Source organism: Haemaphysalis longicornis, unplaced genomic scaffold (assembly GCF_048455015.1).
Source record: "Haemaphysalis longicornis isolate Haplotype H1 unplaced genomic scaffold, Haemaphysalis longicornis Haplotype H1 scaffold_7, whole genome shotgun sequence".
NCBI lineage: Eukaryota > Metazoa > Arthropoda > Arachnida > Ixodida > Ixodidae > Haemaphysalis > Haemaphysalis longicornis.
In genome coordinates, this window is record NW_027526422.1 from 183,456,934 (window position 1) to 183,472,600 (window position 15,667).

General features: G+C 40.7%; 1 long non-coding RNA gene across 1 annotated transcript in view; it reads right to left on the bottom strand.

The window, feature by feature from the left end:
- Window positions 1-2,750: 2,750 nt before the first annotated feature.
- The window catches only part of LOC144145621 (uncharacterized), a 39,913-nt gene continuing 26,996 nt past the window's right edge, over window positions 2,751-15,667 (bottom strand). The window contains exon 4 of the long non-coding RNA XR_013317538.1: window positions 2,751-2,922. This is a non-coding gene — a long non-coding RNA (uncharacterized LOC144145621). The remainder of the gene's footprint in view (window positions 2,923-15,667) is intronic.

Sequence of the window (15,667 nt, forward strand, 5' to 3'; positions counted from 1 at the left end):
AGTGAAGGTGGGAGGACGGGAAAAACATCCATCATGGCATGTTCCTGCGGTTAGGCTACAAAACACACTGTTATCACTAAACAACCCCTCACTAGTCGCGTTTTTCCAACGACAGGCAAGAAGTTTAGAAGAGCAAAGTGTGTTTGAATTAACAAATATGATATGTAGCGAGCTTGAGTATATTTTCAAGGTCCACTTCACAGCCTATCTGAACTACACGTTTGTAGCATGTCTTGCGCACAAAAACACTGCCAGTCGTACTGCCATGCAAAATGCTAACGCTTTTCAATGATAATATTTCTTTGGCTACTTACACTCGCAACTTTTGGTTTGTCTCTTTGTTTGTGCCTCGAGGTATTGATGTTTGTATGGCTGTAAATCAGCCTTCAGGCAAAAGGTAAAACACTTCCTCAGAAAGTAGTACATGTAAGTTTACCAGTTTCAAACTACTATGACTGTTGCAGTAAATCATACATGTCCTCATTATGTAAGTACTTAGCCTTTAGAACCCGTGTTGTTCTAGTTAACAATGCATGTTGTGTTGGTTTTTGGCAGAGCCTGTAAAAAAGACTACGACAACGGAATAAAAATGGCACAAAATTGCCCCAGGTCCTGTCGTTTAAAAGTCAGCAAAAATAATACTGTTCCAAACTTTGCTCTTATCGGAATAACCAAAAACCATGTATAAAGAAATGCTCATTGTTCCGTGAGATAATGCGTGCACAGTGCAGAGGCAGGCCTATTCAGTTGTCTATAAATGAAGCTCTATCGATACACATTATGACTACAAATGTTAAAGAGGAGGGGAAAAGCATGGGTTTTGAATGTAAGGCGCAGGACGTGAGTTTTAGCGCGGCCAGGTGACATTGGGGTTTCGACAATATCTGCACTGCAGCAAACGAAAATTCCGCCACGTTTCCTAATTTGCACTTTATAAACAACGCTCGTGTCCTTCCGTGTCTTCAGACAGTCGCAGAAGTTCCTATTTGTGTCTGTAGTCCTTAGGTTGCTTCTTTCACAACGATTGATTCGTAAGAAAAACGTGTGCAAAACGAACATCGCGCACGGGGCTTCATCGGGTTTAAAAGGCAGCCAACCACCTTCTTCGGCTTCAAATACGGCCACTGGGGTATACTCACCCTACCCAAAAAAAAATTGAGACACGGGCGTTTTCTCTTCTGTCTCCCTCTAAAACATTGCCCCAGTGGCCTGTATAGACCCCATGTCTTTGGAATCAGCAGCACAGCCCGTTAAAATTTGAGGCACAGCGTCGGGTACCCGCCAATAAAAACTGTCCATTTTTTTAAGAAAGTTCATGAAGTTGAGTTCTCAGGTATCCATGAATTTTAGGGTTTCCTGATTGGGACGCTTATTAAGCAAATACCCGCTGTCACAACTTATGCTGTTTATGGCTGGCATTGTATGACGTAGTTCAACTCTTCCGTGCAAGGCACCAATATCTCATTATTGCGGTTTGGGCCAGGGATGACGGCGTCATGAGAGTTTGACACATGCGCAAACAGCCGCTCTAGAATGCCGACTCTTTGCTCCCCAAGCATTGAAACTGCAATCCTTGCACCAGAGTGGTACTTAAGGCTAATCCAACGTAGCTAGAGTGCGCCCCTGAATTGCGTTGATGACATACCCGGTACTTTCTAATTTTGCCACCTTTGTAGTCAGTTGTTTTTAAACTGATTTTCTGAATGCTTGACACGCAACAGAGTGATAGCCATACTTGCTTTGGAATAGTGTGGGATATATGGCAGGATTAGGAAACCACTCCCTGCAAAGCAACCTTGCAATGATACTAAGACATTTCGAAGAAGTGTTCAGAATCTGATGATCATTGGGCATAGGAATCGTTGTACAAACGGAAAAAATGCGCTGGAAAATAGAAGCATTAGTGGCTGCTAAAATGGCGACAACATAGCACAAAATGGTACATCTCTGCTAACGTTTCCGTTAGAACGCATGCTCTATAGACGTGTTAATGCGGCATAGAAACGTTACGAGGACGCCGCGAGGCGAAGCTCCACAGCCAAGTGTAGCGGTCATGAAGACAGGCAGATACTGATCAGCGATCCCGTGTAACAACGGCAGGAAAAGCAATGGGAAATAAAGAAATCACAAAGAAAGCTTTACGGTGGGCACAAAGAATGCAACCAGGCAGCCGCTTTAAATTTTTTTTTGTTCAACACGCAGATATCTGCGTCTGAATATCCAATCAGAAATCACAACCAGCGATACCATTGCACGTGGTCTGTAATTTTCTGCGATTTTCGAATAAGTAGTTTTAGAGAGTAGCTGGAAAGACCAATGTGCTTTGTTTTTTTGCTATCATATAAATACTGTGCAGTTCGTTTTGTCCATTTGAATAGAAGTGGGAATATAGCAAAGAGGTGTGTACTTCACTTGTTTGGAATGTCCTTTTAGTGACTTACGCAGTGTGCATGCTGAAGTATGTGTCCCATTATAATGAAAATTGTGTAGTCTTTTCTTATTCTTCCCGTAATGCGAATATTTTTTTTGTACAGCTCACTATCCACTGTGCTCAGTAAAATGTTCCGTTTAAAAAAGCTCAGCATCCCTTTCACGTGGCTATTCGTAGGAAAATATGAACTTACACGTAGATACAAACTAAAAAGGGGAAACCGGCATCTTCAGAATTAGGTACAAACCGGAGACAACGATTCGTATTGACCATCAGTAATGTATTGGCACGCATTTTATTTTGGCTTCATTCTTGCTTGGTTAAGTTTGAGGCAGGAATGCCCAAGTGTGGCCATATGTCTTGTTGTTTCCTAGAGGGACATTTTTCGACGCGCATACACCGACACTCCGGCCATACCCATCGTTCCGCGCAACACACGTGCAGTTGTCATTTGGGAGAATACTGCAGGGTTTGGGATGTTGAACATTGCACTGCAATAAAAAGACAGTAAGGAAAGTCGAGCTAGTTAGTACGGTAGCATTCTTCAAACGACAGTCAGCGCCTTTTTTGTCTTTCTTTCTTTGTCCCTGCTATTTTAGCGCTGCTGGAAGCATATAAAGACAGCTCACAGTAATAAAGATAAGTGATGATGATGACAATGATCATATTGTGTATTCCGCCACTGATGTAGGACAAACAGTCGGTACTGCCAAAGCCACATTGGGCTTGAGTGACAGAAACTGCAGTAATCATACGCGAAAGAGAATAAGAAAAGATGTCAAAACAGACACAAACTTAAGGATAAACAAATTTTAGGATTCGATGTGTACCTAATGATACAGGGCAAATACAAAAATTGTATATTTGTATCTTTAATTCACGTGAGAAATATTGTTAGAAAGTTTGTTGAGCGAAGAAGAAAAATAGTACAACCTAGTCTTTCGTCCATATGCTGTACCGCAACGGTGAATCATGTAAGGCTCTTTTGTTCCGAGATTAGGCGTAGGGATAGAAATTATCTAAGACGCATTTGCACAGGAATGTTTGAAAATAATATTTTCGCTCAAAAAATGAACGTTCGGTAAACAAAATTCTGAACTTGTTCTGAAAACTTAGTTAAGCAGAGTACGTATGCCGTAGCGTGTGCATAGAACTTTTTAGTCAGCCTCTTTAGAAACATGATACGTAGGCACCAACAAAAATATAAGGCAATTTCGCAACTGTTTTCACCGCAGTACCGCCCATAAAAACAGAACCGGCTATAGTAGCTCAACATTTGCTTCGTAACATATATTCGGCGACAAAAAACGAATAATTGAATTGAGCCTACTTATGCTGCGCGTTTCACAGAATTCATAGCCTGTTATCCAGTACGGATGTACGCTTTAAACCAAAGCGTGTAGCATTTGAAGAAAAACAAAACCAAAGCGTTTACGAGCAGTTAAAGACAATAATATCTCATGTTGCACAATAAACAAGAAACCGTCCAACGTTGTCGACAAATATATGGTAAGTGAGTATTCAAGGTTACTGAAGTATTAAAAACCTACCAAGTTATTCATTAAGGCGTATGTCTCAGAGAACAGAAAGCCAAAGAAGAACAACGATTCATGTCAAAGGAATATCTCTGCGGCATGTGTTGCGTCTCCTTTTACTTGCCCGGCCTAAATGCTTCAAACACAATTTTCTGCGTAATGAATGTACCTTCGCCTTAGAGGCATTGTGATTTTGAAAACTCAGTGAAGCACGTACGTATGCTTATACTATATAAAAAAGTATGTATTTAGCATGGATAAAACAGTGATATTTAGACACCAACTAAAATTTAACCTGACTTCATGACTACTTTAACCACAGTAGCGTTCAGAGGAAAAGAACCGGTTATAGTAGCTTTTAGAAGCCCATTTCCGTCCACCCAATGTACACACTAAACTTTTTTACACCCTTTTAGCCAAACAGAGTGTAGCATACGTTATAAAAGGGTGTTGGGAGGCTTTTACACCCTTTTTCAAGGTCTACACCCTTTTCGTGTGAACAAAAGGGTAGTGATCAACTTCAACACCCTTGGTTTTTCTTAGGGTGCTGAAAGCGTGCGGAAAAGATGTTCAGCTCTTCATTGAATAAGGCCATGCTTGGATGCATAATAACGCTGTAAAAAAGAAGACATCCCCTCATATACTTTTCTACTCGCAAGACTTTTCAAAAACAAAAAAAACGTTTAGTGTGTACGAAGCTTCGCGGCGATGGTACCCTTAACCAACAAACACAAAAAAATGACGTAGGTTTTGCCGCCTGGAAAAATACTGCTCTGCTACACCTCATTGTGGGTTTTGTGTGCTGTGTTGTTTGGATGACAGTCCGAAGGGCACACACTAAATCTTTTTACACTTTTTTTGCAGAAAAAGGTGTAAAAAGCTTTTCCCATGGCTGACACCCTTAAAAGGTGTTTTGGCAAAAAAAGGGGGCGTGGATGAGAAAAGGGTGGTGAGCTCAACACCCTTAAAAAGGGTATTGAGGATGCTCAAACACGCTAAAAAAGGGTGTTGAGCCCCACACCAGTTTTTTAAGGTGGTGGCATGCCCACTGCAATATGAATCGGCGGAGCGCGCAGCATTCCACACAGTCAGTCAGTACGCACAAGTTACAGTTTGAACACATACGAATTGACCAAGGAAACCAACGTGATCCAAGCAGTACAGGGAGTTCATACTTACGTAATAATACATGTGCTCGTCTTGCTTTTATATCCAGCAGAGGAAAGCCCCCCGACCGAGTCAGTGGGCTTACCGCGAAAAACCGATATTTTACGCTAATTTTTCAACTATGGATTTTCCTGTAAGAATATACCAATGAATACGCAGATTTGCGAACGCTTTTTAGTTACGAGGTAGTTTTGGTGTTCCATAACTTATAGAATTTTATTAGGTACCATACTAGTCCTCCCCGCCTCCTGAAGACCCCTTAAATAGGCTGTTCATTATTTCAACACCCTCTTTTTCCAGAAGGCTGGAAAGATACCAATTATTGTGTTCCAAACTGAGAAAAAGGGCGTAAAAAAGGGTGTAAAAAAAGGGTGTAAGGAAAGACCGCCAACTAAGAAAAAAAGGTGAAGGACCTCACACTTTGGAGGAATTTGGTGTCCGTTTACACGGGTCGACTCAACATTTTCTACAAGCGGGGGGTCTTTTGTATCTCACGCTGTTTAAAGCAATATAAATTGGCATAATTTATACAAGTGTAGCTCTTATGCTTGAGCAGGCTTCAGTGGCGCGAGCAAAAAAATACAAGAGATAGAACTGCGGCACCTGTAAAGGGTACGTCAGCGCAGATAGGGTATTATAACAGTGAAGTCGGCTTTCGAGATTGTCAGAGTGTGAGTACATGCTTGCGTATGCGCACCTCTTACTGTACCATTGCAAAGGTACTAGTCTTTTCTAGATTCTAAAAGGAAAACAAAATTGGCGCAGCTTGAAAGAGTGGTGCAAGACTGGAGAAACAGCATAGCTGGGGTGACCTAGGTTGTTTCCCTATTGGATCCCCTGGCAATGGGGGTGAGGGGGGACACACTGGAAGAGCCTTGTAAATTCCGGTTAAATTTGGTCTCACCCCTCAGCGGTCATCCTAGCTTAGCAAGAACATTGCAAAGCTTCGTAAACATAACAAAACTTAGCAACACCGGAAGAAACTAGGTCGGCCCCTTCTCCGCTGTTCTTTATTTGAGACTGAACACCTATTTCAGACTGTTTCTCCACCCTACAGAAAGCCAAGCATGTTGGAGTGAGTAAACACCCTTTTCGCCACAGGAGTAGTCTTTTTCAATGTTGAAGGTTGGAATTCGTGTTTCACAGGTCAATGCTAAACTTGAAGCATAAGTTTCGCCGCCTATATTCCAACACCAGCGATCATTGCATTCGAGAAATTATTTTTTTCGCGTTTGAAAAATTTCTCGCAAGTAGAGAAGTATATGCGGGTATGTCTTCTTATTCACAGTACTATTATTCATCCAAGCATGGATTATTAAATAAACAGCTGAACACCTTTTCCACACCCTTTCAACACCGTAAGAAAAACCAAGGGTGTTAAAATTGATCAACACCCTTTTTTAACTCAAAAAGGGTGTAGAGCTAGGAAAAGAAAGTTGGGATTCAAGAAAAAGAGTGTAAAGGCCTCCGAACACCCTTTTTCCACTTTTGGCTATAAGTGTATAAAAAAGTGTAGTATTATGGAAGGTACCGACGACTACAAAATTGCCAAAGTAAAAGCTATCCTTGAGATCCGCATGAAAAAGTGAAACCAAAATCGCCGCCCCATTTTCTAAATTCCTGCAAAGTAAACTACTGGGAAGTAATACGCATAATGACGTAATAAATGTTCTTGATAAACATGACGTTTAAGAAACGGGTAGCATTCGTTTGGAAAAGATTATTCCGCTTGCCCGTTACAAGGGTAACAAGAAACGACTATGCGTCATAACTTGTCAACGACAAGTGATGAGAAAGAATTTCTTGCTTTAACACTGCTTACATCGAATCGATTACAAAACAATCACTTTAAACATAAGCAAAATAATAGATAACTGCCCACTAGAAGCAGATACAACAATAAAACAAGTTCTAGTTGTTAATAAAGCAACGTGTGAAGTTTCTTTAGTGGACTCCGGCATCTCTATGTGCCGTGCTTAAAACGTGTTTTAACTTTTCTTCCCACATTATTGTTTCTAGTATTCGTGTTGAAATAAAATTGCGTACAGAATAACGGGTGATTTTCGCGGAAGTGTACAGTACCCGAATTGAAGTTTTGTATCTGAATCAGTGTACAACATTGTGCAGTAATGCGATGTAAAGGAATGTGGTAAATAAAGAACAGCGTTCGTGAGAATTACATAAAAAACAATTTCAATAAAAATTACATATGTTTCAAAAATTCATAGAATATCAGCGAAATTTCTAGTAATACCTTGCCTTCCTACGCTGCTTGTGTAAATTGTGAGTACTTTACAGACGGACTGGCTATGACTAGCAAAATATGTTTTCTTGTGTAATTATTTTTTAGCTTCATTCTCTTCTTTACAGCACTTATTTAAAACTACATTTATGTGATTAGGTGCATTTACCTGGTCAGCATTGTATTTTTTGCAGATACAAAGCCCAGTGTGGAGTGGTCTGTGTTTGTGATTTTATTATTCGCGTTTGTTCACGGCTGTTATTTTCAGCAATGGTTTTGGCAGGAGATGTTATTGTAGAAAGTTTTATTATGGTAGTTCAGTTCCGCAAAAAATTTACTTTCTTTTCGTATTTGGGTTTTTCGAATTTCCGTCAGAGAAATGATCTCTATTTACGCTTTTATAAACATTTATTGCGACCTGTGCTAATATAACGCAGAATAGGTATGGGTTGGGGAGCACTGGGCAAGCGCTCCAAAAAATAAAAAGCTACCTCCGTCACTCAAAAGAAAAATCTACAACCACTCCATACTGCTGGGGATGGCGTACTGAGGAGAAACTTTGCACCTTACAAAACAAATGAAAAACTAACTCCATTGTCCCAACGGGCCATAGAACGAATGATGATAGAAGTAACACTTGGGGACAGGTAACGAGCTTCCTGGATTAGGTAATAAACTAGCTTAGAAGATATAGTTTTACTAAAGAAATAGAAAAGGACTTGGGCTGGTCGCGTAGTGGAGCGGGCCGACAACAATACAGTTACTCAATACTACCTAGAATGGACACTGTCTCTTCGATCGTAGGCCGTTATGGGAATCGCGGGTACTGGAGGATCGGATTAACAACAAGTGGATTGTGCAAAGTGCTATGGATTAGGCTTGTCAATTCTGTGGTTTTGTTAGTCCTGTTTTCGGCATGCATTTCCGTTTCCGAAAGCCATTTTCTGACATTCAGTGGATATCACAGATATGTCTAAATAACATCGTGATTAGCCCTGAACGCATGTGGTAGTGTGAGCGGGGAGTTTCTTAAGATGAAGGGGTGACCACATGCAGCGACGACTACAAGGGATGCAGAAAACGTAACTCCGTAGGTACCACGAACAGACAGTGGGACGAGAGCGACAAGTGAAAAAAGTTAATACATTGCCGGCAATGCCCTCCGTCGTCGTCGCTCCTCGCTACAGTTCACTGTATTGTCGCTTCCGCTCGCTTGTGGGCTGCTTCTAGCCGGCAAACCGTGCGGCCTGTGTATGTCGCTTGCCGTTGTAGTCTACACCATCCGTTCGCTGTGCCTATTAAGTCACGATTGTTGCGTTGCCGGTTGCCCTCGCATAGTGTGGTTACGCCTTGAAGCATGTACTGACGGGCGCAATGAGGCAACATGCATGTCGACTTGGAAAGCCCGTATTTATTGGCCATTTGAAGCATAACTGCAATTTCATAATGTTTTGCGCGCGTGCTTGGACTTACTTGCGGTGATAGTTTTCGCCTAAAACTTTATTTATATCTGCTTGGACAAAACAAATAAATACATCGCAACCAAATCACTTTTGCATCTCCAGCTGTAGCAGCTGCTTCGCCTGCCAAGGGCGAAGCAGACGACAATATACAGTATTAAGAGGAAGCATGAACAGTTTAATACAATCTAAGTAATTCATTTTCAGCTAAATATGGCAAAAAACAATAATACAGAAGCTAGTTTCGAATACGTAAAAAATAATTTGTGAATATATACAGGCCGGCATGCTGTATCTGGTGGCGTGAGAAAAATGCAGCGCGGCTACTTTTTGTTTCTTATACCCCCGGAATTACTTCTCAAATTAGGCACTCTAACACACCAGTTTCAGAAGAGGCAAAATGTATCATTCACGGCATTTTTTGCAGCATTTTTTCCCCAAAAGTTCAATTCCCTAGCTACAAAGTCGTTTCCAGCCATGCCACGCCCAAATTCTGCCGAATTCAGATTCACATTCGCCCCTTCCCTCGCCACCTACTACGACATTACCGATAATGGCTCCAGTGGAAATTTCGGTTGCTGGCATTTTGACCCTTATCGATAGACTTAAACTTTCATCATCGGCTCGCGTAGACAACATTAACTCCAAACTGTTAAAAACACTAAACAAATTATTGCAGTGTATTTTTTCGATGCTGTTCTGATTGTCGCTTGAAACAGGAATGTTACCAGACGACTAGAAAGCGGGAAAGGTGATTCCGGTCCACAAATCAGGTAACAAACAGTCATCCCGAAATTACCGTCCCATTTCACTAACCAGCGTCTTATGCAAAATCATGGAACACGTCATATACACTCACATAATGCACTTCCTGGACGCTAGCAATTTCCTTCATTTTTCCCAGCATGGCTTTCGTAAATCCTTATCATGTGAAATAGAACTAGCGATATTTACTCATGATTTGCATGCTAATCTTGACCGTAACCTCCAGACTGATGCAATTTTCTAGACTTCGCTAAAGCTTTTGACAAAGTACCACACAAACGTATCTTACAAAAACTTGCCCAGTTGAATCTGCACCCCAGAATTCTAGCATGGATTTCAGAATTTGTGGCTAACTGCTCCCAGATTGTCGATAATAAAAATAACCAATATAGCTCCCTCTCGGTAACATCAGGCGTCCCCCAAGGTATACGTTAATGATCTACCCATGCATGTATCTCCTCACATCCGCATGTTGGCCGACGATTGTGTTCTATACCGCAAAATTACTAATCCTTCTGACCAAACTGCGCTTCAAAATGTCCTTAACCGTGTACAGCAATGATGCGACCTGTGGTTAATGGAGCTTAATCCCACTAAATACGAACTCGTTTCTTTTAAACATCAGCGTAATCCCTTTTATTTTTCTTACGTAATAGCTAGCACGACTCTTGAACAAGTTCAATTCTATAAATACCTAGGCCTCACCTTAACCAGGGATCTTTCATGGCGCACGCATATCACGAACGTGATATCATCAGCAAACCGATCTCGGGATTTTTTAAAGCGCCATTTGCGTCATTCCCCACAGGACGTCAAACTTCTCGCATATAAATGTTTATTCCGAATTAAACTAGAATATGCGGCTACCATATGGAGTCGCACCAGGTATACTTGATCAACGAATTTGAATCGTTGCAAATCCGCGCCACTGGGTTCATTCATTCCTTATATTCATATGACATAAGCATAACATCCCTTTAACGCGAAACTGGTCTTTCAAATCTTTCAGTGCGCCGCTGCATCACCAGCCTTTGTTTGCCTCTTTTTCCCCGTGTTGCAATGGACTAGAATGGCCTTCCCTGTGACGTTCCGGGCATCACGTGTTCATCAACATTTAAAGAGAAGGTCACCACGCAAATTTCTATTTGACGACCTGTGTACGTTTATCTGTAACCCACCCCTCATGTATTACCCCCTACACGGGGGTCTTTAAGGTGACTGTGAGAGGGAACGAGGTTCCCAGCCTGCACCACACATGTATTGCAGGGAGAGAAAGGTAAGGGGAGAGGGTAGAAATACGGGTTGAGGTAGTGGTAGAAAGGTGGTTGAGGCAAGAAAAGGAAGGAGTAATGGGGAAGAGAAGATAGATCAGCAACCTCCGCCCGGGAACGGGAAAACTATCAGTGGGTAATGTTGTTTTTTGAACATGAAAAGAAAATTTCCTTGTTTGAAACGAAAAATCAGAAAACTCTAAACTCTACAAGTAATTAAAGAAAAATAACAAACACTAGACCTTAACAACACTTCGTTCTAAAAATTGATCTTCACTGTCGACTTGGATTCTTGTTAGACGTCTTGTCTTGTTTGTTCTTGTTCTTGAACTTCACTTGATTCTTGATTCTTTGATCTCGGTTTGTTGATCCTGTTCTTCGTGATTTGTTCGTGACCTGACTTGACCTGGTATATAGATCTGCTACGCCTGATGGTTTGTGATTATGTGTTGTTGGTGTTCTGCTTGGTTTCCTTGTGTTGTTATGGTGTAAGAAGGGAATGACTGGAGATGGAAGCAGAGGAAGCCTCACCAACATGGCGTTTCTGCTCCATCTCCGTATTATAACCCATCTTTTATATTGTCGTGATTGAACGCGTTGGTGTTCTGGTATGTTTGGTCTATTCTTATGCTTGTATAGTGAATTCATTAATTTTTAAAACCATCTCTTCTAAAATTAGTCTTGTTTCCTCTTTCTTAATTACTTCCGGTTTTCTCTTCTCTAAGGGCTCTCCTAGTTTTTTAACGAGTCTTCTCCTTTTATTTATTAAAAGTGGGCATCTGTTAGATAATGATCAAAGTTCTCTATATCCTTGCTAGACTTGCATGTAGATGCCTGTGTTATTCTGAATCTTGAAAAATAAAACGGGAATCTACCATGCCCTGTCAGGGCTTTAGAAGAGTAGAAGTTCGTAGGAAAGTGGTTCGGAATAAGGTTTACGTTCTTAATCCACCTATAAGTATAACTTGTTTTGTCATCTTTATTCCACACCTTATTCCACTCCCATATACATGTTTCAAAATGAATGATTGTGTTATTGGTACAAAAGTTGGTTCTCCATTTCTTGCGGCTTCTTTAGCCAATTCATCTGCAAAGTTATCGCCTATTGAGGAACTGTGTGCTTTTACATAACTGAGTTTTGTACTTACTGCTGCATTCTCTCTAAGGACTAGGTTTAATTCGTTAATTATTGGATTTGTGTTCGGTTTTTTAGTGCTTGGAGTACCGACCAACTATATGTAAATAGTTGATGGGTATTGTTTGCTTTGTTTGTTATTATAAATTCTATTGCTTTTTATTATTTCAGCTTCGTAGTTGGAACTGTATTTTGGAAGATTAAATTTTTCCGTTCTTACTATTTGGTTGTTGTTGTTAAATATTACAAACGCTGCTCCTACTTGTTTTTCCGTCTTTGAGCCACCCGTATATATACGGTAGTGTACTATTTCTTCTGTGGGAGTGATTATAATACCGCTTTTATTTGCTGGAAGAGATCGTATTTTTTTTTAGTTGATTACTTGTGTATAGCGTGTCATCACATGAAAATGTTTTGCCTCTCTTTTAGTACTCCATATTGTTCAATTCATTTTGAACTGTTAGATACACTGGCGGGATCTTTGCCATAATGTTTAAGGACAGCTTTGATGTTGTTTTAAAAGCTTTCGTTATCATTAGTAACGGTAACCTTTGGGTCCCCTGTAGTTTCCTTAAAATAATTACCTTCCGAGTGTACCCCACCGGTGCTGCGTAGGTAACCATTCTTTCAATGCCTCTCTTGTAAATAACTCTCACTAATTCTCTTTTTGAACTCTTGTCATCGTTTAGCGTCCTGTTCAGGTTTTATGTTACCTTAGCTATTTTTTCTTTTATACCCCTGTCACACGGGCACTTTCAATCGCGATTGAGTCGATCCGGATCGAGCTCAATCCGGATCGGGTACCTGCTACACGGCAGTTTCAATCGCGATCGAGTTCGATCCCGCTCGAACTCAATCCTGGTTTCTCAAGCGCGATCGAGGCTTCCGAGCGCGATCGAACGAAAGCGGTGATACTCTCGTCCCCGCTGAGTAATGGCACAGAATGTGATAACTTCAACTAACGCCACAAATTGTGTCAAATAACTTGACCCAAATAAGCGTGAGGTAATATTTACATAGTTACGTATAGCTACGACCGCGCGAAGTTACCAGACGCCGGCCGCAATTACATTGTTAGCGCCATCTGGCGTACATAAGTGCAACCCGTGCAACTTCTCGATCGCGATTGAAACGTGCCGTGTAGCAGCGGCAGTACGTCGAGCGCGCTCGAAAACTCGATCGCGATTCACTTGAATCGCGATTGAAAGTGCCCGTGTGACAGGGGTATTAGATATTTTAAATGAGGCAAACATGTTAACTTATCTTTTATTACACCGAGTAACCTTATTTCATTAGGTTTTCTTATTCTGCTCTAACCTATTTGGAGTATAGGTGGATGGGTTTCATACTGTTTTCCTATTATCATTGCTTGTGATTTGTCATTATGTATTGTTATTCCTTTGCTCACAGCCCAGTCATTAGTTATTTTATACTATGTTTGTTTTTTCTTCTGCATCTTTTCTTGGTTTAAATTGAGCGATGATTACTATATCATGTGCGAAAGCTTGGATGTGGGATTTATATGGGAGTTCTTTACCTAGTAAGTCAGCTATGGTGATATTCCAGTATAGCGGGCTAAGTGGTGAGCCTTGTGGCGAGCTCACGTCTAATGGCTTAATAACCTTAATATTGTCAGATTCGTAGACAATCTTCGTCCTTGTAAGTACACTGTGTGTTAGTTTAATTAAATTACTGTAACATTTGTATTCTTCTAGTTTTTTGTTATTATAACTGGGTTAATAGAGTTGAATGCGTTCTTAGTTTCCAAATACACGATTAAGGTGTTAGTTTTGTCTAGTTTCGCTCTTGTAGCCCTCTTTTTTATTTCTTGTAAAGCCTATATTGCTGACGTGTTATGAGTAAAGCCATACTGATATTTATTGAAAAGGGTATTTTTATAGAGATGGTGATATAGTCGGTCCTTAACTAACTTCTCCAGTATTTTCCCTAGGATAGAATTTATAGGTATTGGGCGAAATTTACTTTCCTCGCATGTCTCGTCTGGTCTTGTTTGGGGGATAAGTATTACTCTTGATTGCTTCCATCTTTCTGGAAAATAACCGTCCTTAAAGCAGGCGTTAAATAAATTCATTAGGAACTGTTTGTGTTTCCTAAGATTGCTTGGATAACGGTGGTTTTAAGCTTGTCCGGTCCTGGTGTTATATCTTTCCTGAGGTTATCCACAGCTAATGTTACTTATAATTCGGTAAATGGGGTGTCACTACTTCCAGGATGTTCTCCGTCCCCTGGACATTCCGTTTGACTACTACTAGTATTCTTATCCCCTGTTCGTTTCACCGTCTGGTGCTCCTGGACAGGTGGTGTTTGTTTGGGTACAGTTTCCCTAGTAAGTATTCTATTGTCTCTTTGAGAGTTTTTGTTATCTCTTTATCTTCTTTTACTATGCTCCTAAAGGTTCCTTTAGTCTGGTTTTGTGCGATTTTGTGTGCCAAGTTGAAAGGATTTTTTGTTAATTTTGACGTTAGTACTTTCCAACTATTATGTTTTGCTATGTCTAACATGTTGTTACAGCATTCGTGCTCTTTGTAGTATAACTTCTTATACTGCTCTCTCATGTCTCCTCTAGCTTTTTGGTATCTTCTCCTATATGCCCTTACTATTTTGCGTTCAATCTCTAACTCCATGTTCCACCACGGGTGGGGTTCTTGTTTGGGTGGTTTCTTCTTTTTACTGTACTTCGCTCTCACTATCTCAAGCTTGTTATAAAATGTATTATTTATGTTTTCTATTTCATCTGCCGTTCCAATCCTATTTTGTACTTCTTAAAACCATACGTCATTTGCTATTTCATCTATCATTCTAGCTTCATCTAATAACGTTATTCCATAGCCTTCTTTACTTTGACATTTTCGGTTATAGTTCTTATATATCTGTGGTCACTATTATTGAAAGTCTTTAATACCTTCCACTCCTTATTATCTCTCCCTAAAACTGCGTTAACTATTGATAGATGTATCCACCCTCTTGCCCTACTTGTCCTAAATGGGGGGGGGCGAATCTTTCTTATTTAGTAATGTTAAAGCATTAGTGACGATAAGCTCTGAAACTCTTTCCCGTCTTTCATAAGTTGTCTGGCTACCCCAGATTTGATTTCGCGCGTTAAAGTCTCCACCTATTAATACATCTATCCACCTATGTCTTTGTACTATTTCTTCTATTTTTGAAAGTTTTCTGTTGATGTCTCCGTTTTGTGGGCAGTAACAACTTATTATTAGTATTTCTTTTAAAGTGATGGGATGTGATTAATTTAACGTGTATGGCAGCACCCTCGGTCACACCAATGCCGTTGGTCACACGGAGCGCTTTCGCCGAATCACATAGACGCCAGCGGCAGATCCCACTGTAGCAAAGGTAGTGAGAAACTCTATGCTGGCAACGGGTGACCAATTAAGGTAAGAGATTGGATACTAAGTGATGTGTCTAGAATAACAAGAAGACCCATAGAATTCCATACAATTGTAAGTTGAGAGGATTCTGGCACTCGTCTGACGCGATGGGCGTGATGAGTAGTTCTGGACAAGTGTGCGAAGCTGGGCGAGTCGGTAAGGATTCATGATTAGAAACAGCGCAAGAGACAGGACGAGGAAACTGACAAGGACGGGCGCTGACTCACGACTGAATTTTATTGAAATATATACGA